We start from the raw sequence: 9,689 nt of genomic DNA, 5'->3' as shown, positions 1-9,689 counted from the left end.
GCTGAGCCCTGACAGTGCGTGGCTGCTGCCCAGTGAAATGATACAAAGATTGGAACGTCAGGAATGGTCTCTAGGATGGCACCACCGTGCTCCCAAGACACAGCTTCTCTAGCCTCTTCACTGATACCTATCAGTGAAGAACTTGAGACTGTGTGTGTGGCCCTGGCCTCAGTGACCTTTGCCAGAGCTGCTGCTGGGCCCACACTCCTGTCAGCTGGTCTAGCCTAGGCTCTCAAGGACCTGCTGGACCTCCACCAGTGCCATCCTCCCAGCCTGCCACAGCGGCAGGATTTCACAGCAGATTTCACAGGTCAAGCCTGCAAGCTTCTAAAGGGTCCTCGCTGGAAAAGATTCCCCAGGGGAACCCAGCAGCAGCATCTTCTGCCCAATCATCTGTTCCCTACTTGGTAGATGTCTGTTTGACTTCTGTATTAGTATGGTATTATAAAGAATATTTGTATAGATAGACCAAGCATTTTCAAAAGACAAATCTTGTGTCGATATCCTACTTGTCAAGCACTTCACAGCCCACTGCCCATGCTCTCTGCAGAGAGGGACAAGGAGACAGAGGGGGTCGGGGAGAGAATCAGTCTAAGCTTAAAAAATAACCAAGATGGCCCTGCCCTCATTGACCTGACTGGAGTTCCCAGGTTTAGGTTATCTCAATTCTTATTATGATTACCAGTGATTCAATTCAGCTCACCTCAAAGTGTCTGTTCCCTACGCAGAATGATCCTGTTATAGAGTTCAAGACCACTGGGAAAAGACCACGGACTCAATTCAGATTATTATTTCTGCTAGCAGGGCAGCCGTCTGTAAGTCAAATCGGAAGTATTCCCCCTGAAGCACATGGGGGAATTGTTTTTAAAGGAGACCACCACAATTACTCCATTTCTGCATTATTTACAGATACGTGAGGAATTGCCTCATGCCACATGAAGTATCAGCCCCTCCCCCACCCCAGGCACAGCAATAAGTGTGTTTACTGAAGCCAGAGAGAGCAGTTCATCATTTCACAACAGTTACACAGTTTTGTAACTGGGGGGGACAAGGGGTCAGAGCTTTCAGGAGTTCATGTCAGAGGCCAATGGCTACTAAAGCGGATGCCTGGAACAGAATGGTTTCCTTAGCCTAAACAATCCAGGCTTTCAGTTTGTTTTTTTCTTTGTTTGGATGGTGGTGGTTGTTACTGTTGTTCTTTTGAGATATCAACAAATGACTTGTTGTAAACCTGTTACGCTCAGCCACAATTGAGAACAGAGCTAGTTCAGAACGCCTCAGGCCCTGAGGGCACAGGCCTAGGCAAGGCTGTCTGTCAGAGGTGTCTGGGCAATCAGCTGGTGAAGTCCAGATCCAGTGGGAAGAACTACCAGCAGTACTGGGCAGTCCAACAGCTCATGGCCCCAGCCTCTGGCCTCCCTTCCTCCTGCCGCCGCAGCCTTCGTGGACACACGAGCTAGTGCGCTTGTACGCTGCCTCATCCCTTGTTTCTTGCACTTCAGTTTACACACTCACTTCTTCCTCCACTTTGTTCCCATGGCTCAGGAGTTTCAAAGAAAACGGTGCGAAGACTGAGAGATGGTTCTGGTTGTGAGTGAGTGCACTTATCAAGCATGCAGCAAGCAAAAAATAAAGAACACTACCACTGGTCTAGAGGCGATGGGACCTGGGAGAATGGAGCCGATCAATGAGCTGGACTAAAGTCTCGTGCAATAGCCACCTTTTTTCAGAGCATCAGACAATTTATACTCTAAGGGTTAAAAAGAGTCACCTGAGTAAAGTGCAAGTGCTCTACCACTGAGCTAAATCCCCAACCCGGTCAATTCTGTGTTTTGAAGAAAGTGAGGTCACAAAACCCTTGTTTTCTTGGGGTTTTCCCATAAGCACTCAGAATTCTCCTCCCATGACTCCATTCTTAGACCATGTTCTGATAGATAGTTAGATAGATAGATAGATAGATAGATAGATAGATAGATAGATAGATAGACAGACAGGAAATCATCATCAAACTGGGTGCCCGCAACATCTGGAGGAAATCAGTGGGACGGAGTGAGATAACTCAGCAGGTAAAGGAGAAATCAACTCCTGCACATTGTCCTCTGACTTGCATGTGCACACCATGGTAAACACATGCACATGTGCACACACATGCACGCAAAACAAACAAGTGCAACTTTTAAATTTAAAAAGGAAAAGGATGGGAGGGGGAAGGAAGTGGGGACTGAGGAAGCCCCCTTGCAGCAACCAGCTGGAGTTCCCAATTGAGAGTCCTGGCAGAGCAGAGAGTTCCTCTCCAGTGAGGCTCCCAATCAGCTGTCCCCACACAGGCATGTTTATGTTATGGGAGAGACAGTATCTGGGTCTTAAGTTTCAGGAAGCTGCTGGCAGTCCTGGAATGGGTCACTGGCCAGCTGCTCTCCAGGGCACACTGTCCTCACTTGCTCACTGGCGCTGCTGTTTTCAGGGGTACAGTGTTTTCCTCTTGGACTGTTTTGCTGTTCTCTCCTTCTTATCACTGTTAGGGGGCTAGCCCACCCCAGGACAGGGAGTTTGGAAGGACACTTGAAATAAACAAGCTGGAGTCTAGGACAAGGGGGCCTTCCGTGCCCCCACAGTCTGATGTCAACAAGCACCAACAGCAAATGGCAACTCATCAATATAATTTAGATTACACCATCCAATACAGGAAATGTTGTCTCATATCACCGAGTAATAATGAATTTACCTGCAAAAACTTAAGTTGCCGCCCACAAGCCCTTTTGCATTTTCCTCTTCCTAATGTAGCCGATTCACTTCTGGTCTGTACCTGTTAATATTCCTACAACTCATAGCACGGCTCTCCTTGAGGACAGGCATGATGCATTAAGTATTATGACAGATAAGCAATTGGTTGGGGGCTGTGTGATCATTCATTAAGTAAAGGTGCTTGCCACCAAATCTTATAACCTGAGTTTGATCCTCCAGACATACATGGTAGGAGGAGAGAACCAAATCTGGCAAGTTGTTTTCTGACCTATACACACACACACACACACACACACACACACACACACACAAATAAATAAATAATAAAATTTTAATTTGTTTTATGAAAAATAACACAAGTAAGCAGTAATATAATAAAATACAATGTTGTATAAACACATTAATATTGCTTAGCTTGAAAAAATTACAATCTGAAAATGTATAATTGCAATAAAGAAATTTAGTATATCCTTAAAGGAAAGGAGAAGGATAACCCTTGAGTTAGTAGAGATTATCTGGGAATGGTTAATGAAGTGCTTTTGGGAAAGCTCTAGAAACACTTAGACAAAAAGCGGCATGCAGTTTTTAATCCCAAACCATAAAACATACCTGAAAACATTCTGAGGAGAGAGAACAGTGGCAGGCAGGCTGGGGACCGGCTCATCTTACAAGCACATGTCGCGCGCGCGAGCATGAGGAGCTGAGTTTAAATTCACGTGGCAGAGCTGGCTGGCTGGACGAGGTTGGTGAGCACTGTGTCTGGGCTCTGGGGGATGGGATCAGAAGACTAGACTGCCTGCTAGTCACGTGGCACTGACAATTGAAGCCCACAGGGAGGCAAATTTTCCTCCTTGGCAAAATTTCATCCTCTAGGAAAGCTAATGGGGTCCTTCCTCAGTGTCTTCAGGTATGACAGTTGTATGAGACTGTGTGGGTCTCACATCGGGACTGTGCAGACCCCATGTGGAGAAATGTTCCCTAACCAGGAGCTGGGGGGCTCACATGTGCCTCACTGGTGTGGTGTGGCGGGGGGGTGGGGGGGGTGGGGGGGGTGGGGGGGTGGAGAACATCAGCTTCTCCCTCAAGCAGGTGTCTTGAGGCAAACTACGAGATCTCACCTTAGGCCCAACGTATCTGCATGCTTGGTCAGCTGTTACTGAAGGTGAGCACCAGTTTGGATGAATTGATCTCATTCACAGTTTGGGGCTCAATCAGATCCCGTAGCCACAGGGCTGTGGGGCCATTATAATCATTTACACACTCATTCATCATTTGTTCAGAAGTTACACATTCCTATTTTAAATTCCTAATCTGCCTATTTCTCGGGAGACCAATATCAATGTCATCTTTGAATCCCACGCAGGCTTCAAAAGCTGCCTCCTCTGGGGTGATCAAACCGGCTGCTTGGCTCTTCCTGCCTGTCTTCCTGGAGTCCTTACCTGGTCTGGCTCTGCCTGCCTATCATCCCAGGGTCCTTACCTGGTCTAAAGGTTCACACTAGTCTTGTCTTCTTCCACCCGGAGACTCTGGTCCTGAGTCTCACAGTCCCCTTGGCCATTGGAAAGGAACTTCAGAATACCACCAGGAATACACACTTCTCAGTTCAAAAGACCTCAGGTGGACTGAGAGGTCCAGAAGTGGCAGCCCTTCTCAACCAACTGGGTGCTTGAGGACTCCAGAAATGCTGCAGGAATCTTTCTGGAAGAAGCACTCTGACCCCAATTAAAATGCAAGAGATGAGGTGTTACCAGTGGCCTGAAGCCAGGATGCTCCTGAAAGGTGTGCGGAGGTCACTGGACAACTCTGGACTTGGTTCTCTCCTACCTTTACATGGGTTCCAGGAACTGAAATCGTTACCAGGCTTGCCCGATAAGCACCTTTATCCACTAATCCATCTCACTAGACCAACACGTATTTTTGTTGTTTTTTTGTTTGTTTGTTTGTTTGTTTTACTGTAAACATGGTATATAATTCCATCTGTGAGTTTTTCTCAGAAATATACAGGCTCACACATGAAGTGCGTGCCGGCAAGATTAAACTCAAAAGGTCACATGTTTGGCTTAGAGCCAGTAAAAGGTTTAAACCAGCTCCAGGGGAGTTAGGAGTTCTTTCTCCTGTCTCCTTAATTCTTCTGTCTTTTTTGGGGGAGCAGGGAGGTGGCTTTTCAGGACAGAGTTTCTCTATGTTGGTTCCCTGCCTGTCCTGGAACTCCCTCTGTAGACCAGGCTGGCCTGGAACTCAGAGATCTGCCTGCCTCTGCCTCCTGAGTGTTGGGGTTAAAGGTGTGTGCCACCATGCTTGGCCCTCCCTGTCTTCCTAGCCTGCCTCAAAACTTTCAAAACAAAAGTTCAAGGTCACCCTTGCTACACAGGGAGTTTGAGGCCAATCCGTGCTATATGAGAAGCTGTCCCCCAAAAGAAAATGTTACTTCAAGGTAAAAAATAGTGACTGAAATTTTAAGCATCAGTTTTAAGAGTTGGTACCTTTTCACTTCTGTAACGATGGGACTAGAGCCCTGTGCCTTGCGTATGCACTGATCTCTATCTCCAGTCCCATGAGCATACTCTGAATTGGCAGGCAAAGCATCAGGAAAATGAGGTCAAAACAAGTATTCCTGGAGTTCCAGCACAGTTTTCAGTTGCACAGGTGGGACTAAGAACCCGACGGATGTTCCTTTTCACTCCTCCCGAGGCATGCAAGTGGACCAACAATGGTCTGATGAGGACCCACAACACATGAGCTGTAGAAAACAAGCTGTGGGCTGAGCTGGAGCTCGGTTGGTAGAGTGCTTGCCTGGCATATATGAAGCCCTGGGTTCAATCCCCAGCACCTCATAAACGGATGCTGTCCCTGTAATGCCAGCACTCAGGAGGTGGAAGGCAGAGCGGGAGGATTCGAACATCAGGCTTAGGCTGGAGAGATGGCTCACCAGTTAGGACTGCTTGCCCTCTTACAGAGGCCTGGAGTTCAGTTCCCAGCACCACAGTCAGCTGGCTCAAACTGCCTGTACTCCAGCTTCAGGGGCTCCAACACCCTCTTCTAGCCTCTGTGGACACCTGTACACATGTACAAACACCCATAAATGAAACGTTTTAAAGACATTCAAGAGCTGGGCAGTGGTGGCACATGCCTTTAGTCCCAGCACTTGGGAGGCAGAGCCAGGCAGATCTCTGTGAGTTCAAGGCCAGCCTGGTCTACAGAGCATGATCCAGGACAGGCACCAAAACTACACAGAGAAACCCTGTCTGAGATCCTGTCTTTAAAAAAAGCCAAAACAAATCCTGAATCATGACATGACACTAGTGGAATTCAGGTGTTTCTGGTACATGGACTGCTCTCACCAAATATGAGGTCAAACTGTTGACCTTGTGTACATCCTAGTTCACAAATGAGTCTGTCAGATACGCTAAGCCCATAGGCTGAAGATGATGCCCCAGCACTGCAGAGAAACCTCAGGTGACTGTCCAGGCAGCTGGCTGTTTCTGTCAACTCACATTTTTTTTTGGAAGCTGCTTGCGTGCACTTCCTGTTTTTATTTTTGTTAGGTAATATTTCCTTCTTGGGTCTCTGAGGGAGTTGAAGATTAGTTAGTTATAGTTTAAGATTAGTTAGGATAGAAAGTGAATCAGGTACATTTTGGACTTACCAAAATAGGATAGGTAATGGAGTTATTTTCTCTGAATTTGTCAAATACAAATGGACTAGACATTGTTTAGGTATTTATTGCTTGTATATATGGTATATACTTATTGTACTTCTGTATATAGTTTTTCTTATATTAGTTATAACTTTTTCCTTTTTTCTTTTTATTAAAATAGAAAAGGGGATATATGGTGATATTTTATTTGTACTGAAATGTGATTTTATTTGTATGTTAATAAATACAGTTGCCTGGGGGTCAGAGCTAATAGCAAAAAAAAAAAAAAAAAAAGCCAAAATGTTATCCACACTAACAGCCCCAGAAAGCCATTTACAACTCTAGATCATGCTATCATAGGTCTTGCTTTCTAACACAAAGTCTATTATACAAATACAGTCAGAAGAAATGACAAGTAAGGATCAAAATATAAGACAGGGCCTACAAGATGGTTCAGTGGATAAAAAGTGCTTACTGTATGTGGTGATTGAATAGGTATGGCCCCCATGGATCTTGGATGGGCTTGGATGCCTGGCCTATAGAGTGGCCACTACTAGGAAGTACAGCCTTGGAGTAGATGTGGCCTTGTTGGAGGTGTGTCACTATGGGTGGGTGGGCTTTGAGGTCATATATATATATATATATATATATATATATATATATATATATATATATAAATGTGTGTGTGTGTTCATGTTATGCCCAGTGTGAGACAGTTCACTTCCTGTTGCCTACGGATCAAGATGTAGAACTCTCAGCTCCTTCTCCAACACCACATCTGCCTGAATGCCACCCACCATAATGATAATGGACTGAACCTCTGAACTGTGAGCCAGCCCCAACTAAATGTGTTTCTTTATAACAGTTGCCATGGCCATGGTGCCTGAATGCCACCCACCATGATGATAATGGACTGAACCTCTGAACTGTAAGCCAGCCCCAACTAAATGTGTTCCTTTATAACAGTTGCCATGGCCATGGTCTCTCTTCACAGCAATAGAACACTGACTACGACACATTACAAGCCTGGTGATCGCAGTTCAGTCCCTAGATACCATGCTGGGAGGAAAGAACCAGTTTCCAAAAGTTGTTCTCTGACCACAAGTGCACAATGCCAGCATGCACCTACGCTCACAAACACACATTGCTCTCTGTGTGTGTACCATACTAATTTTTAAATGAGTAAAATATAGTGCTGCACACCTTCAATCCCAATACTTGGGAAGCAAAAGCAGGCAGATCTCTAGGAGTATAACCTGGTCTGCAGAGTGAGTTGCAGGGTTACAGGGCAGCCAGGGCTGCATAATGAGACTGTCTCAAAAAAGAAAAAAAAAGGCAAGGTAAGAATGTGACTCGGTAGTACAGCACTTGTCCAGCATGTTCAGGGACATAGGTTCCATCCTCAGCTCCACAAAACAAGCAATAAAAATAGATTAAAAAAACATAAAGTTCCACAACTGAGATAGTATTACATAAACTTGGCATACTCACATATTTATAGCAAGTAATTATCACAGAAGACAATAAGATTCTTTCCTGCCTCAAATAAGCTTCTTTGGATCAGAATAAATAAACTAGGCATGATGGTGCATGCTCATAATCCCAGGATTTGGGATTCTAAGGCAGAAGGATTACAGATTTGAGGGCACTTATGTTAGATAGGACATTTATGTCCTCCGCAATAAATAAATAAATGAATAAATAAATAAATAAAAATTGAAAATAAAAAACCTTCAATAAATAATAAAAAAGATTGAAAGTGTATCGTGGATGGAGTAGAGAGCCACTGAGGGATTAAGAGGAGGCACTGCAGTTGCAGAGGACTGAGTATGTTCCCAGCACCCATGCAAGGCGGCTTACACAGTTCTGTAACTCTTCTGCTAGGGATCCAAAACCTTGTTCTGGACTCCGTGGGCACCCCAACTCATGTGCACACCCCATACACACACACAAACTTAAAATAATAAAAAAATAAATTTTTTTGTTTGTTTTTCGAGACAGGGTTTCTTTGTGTAGCTTTGGAGTCTTTCCTGGAACTCACTCTGTAGTCCAGGCTGGCCTCGAACTCACAGAGATCCACCTGGCTCTGCCCCCGCCCCCCGAGTGCTGGGATTAAAGGAGTGACCACCACCGCCCGGCCAATGAATCATTTTTGTTTTTGGTTTTTTTTGTTTGTTTGTTTTTCGAGACAGGGTTTCTCTGTGTAGCTTTGCGCCTCTCCTGGAACTCACTCTGTAGCCCAGGCTGGCCTCGAACTCACAGAGATCCGCCTGGCTCTGCCTCCCGAGTGCTGGGATTAAAGGCGTGCGCCACCACCGCCCGGCCCAATGAATCATTTTTAAAAAGAACACATATAATGAATAAAAGGAAGATCTAGAACACAAGAGGAAAATTCTCATCAATAACTAAATTGATATCTTTTAATAGCCCATTACAGAAAAAAAATTTAAACAAAAATTATGAAAAAAAATTCATATTAGCAATACACTTCCCTTCACTGATGATTCCAACAGATTTCAAAAAGGAAAGGGAACATTAGAGTAACAGGTTTAATAAAAACACTACTTATAAAGCTAGACATAGTGGTGCATACCTTTAATCCCAGATCTCTGAGTCTGAGGTCAGCCTGGTCTACAGAGTGAGTTCCAGGACAGCCAGGGCTACAGAGAAACCCTGTCTCAAAATAAAAAAAATAATAAATTTTATTAAATTTATTAAATTTGTGTACTATTGTTTAATGAGGGCTTACAGAATTATCTAACCTCCATGTTCATATGCATAAGTAACAGAAATCCATAGTCTAGAGTCACACTTTTAAGAATGAGCAACTGACAAAAAATAATTACATTTCTTTCATATTATGACTTTTCTAAAATATACATATACTAACTTGCATGGAATTTTCCAATGTTATCTATACTTCTAGGATTCCTTTCCAGTGGTTGTCTTCAAGAGCTCACTGTTTCACAAGCGAGTATCATGTGAGCACTCGATAAAATGGGAAATTAACCATTAGTTTTCACTTTTGTAAGGGTTCTATCCAGTGAGCCCCTTCATATGTTTGTGAAGCTACAGACTACTGATGGTTTTCCCACAATGCTTGCACTCATTAAGCTGCTCTGTACTACAGCTTGTGGTTTCCAGATAACTGAGCACCTGAAGGCTTTTACACATTAGCTAATGTACAGTGTTTTTCTTCTCTATATTTATGTGGCCTCACTAAGTTGCATGACCACTGACCCATCACCTACAGTCACAGGGATTTTTATTAGTCTGAGTTGTTTCCTGGGATTCACATGTAGAGAAC

This window comes from Peromyscus californicus, unplaced genomic scaffold (genome assembly GCF_007827085.1).
Source record: "Peromyscus californicus insignis strain IS unplaced genomic scaffold, ASM782708v3 Scaffold_11__1_contigs__length_118956290, whole genome shotgun sequence".
Taxonomy (NCBI): Eukaryota; Metazoa; Chordata; class Mammalia; order Rodentia; family Cricetidae; genus Peromyscus; species Peromyscus californicus.
The sequence above is the reverse complement of the archived record's forward strand: the minus strand, read 5'-3'. Positions refer to the sequence as shown.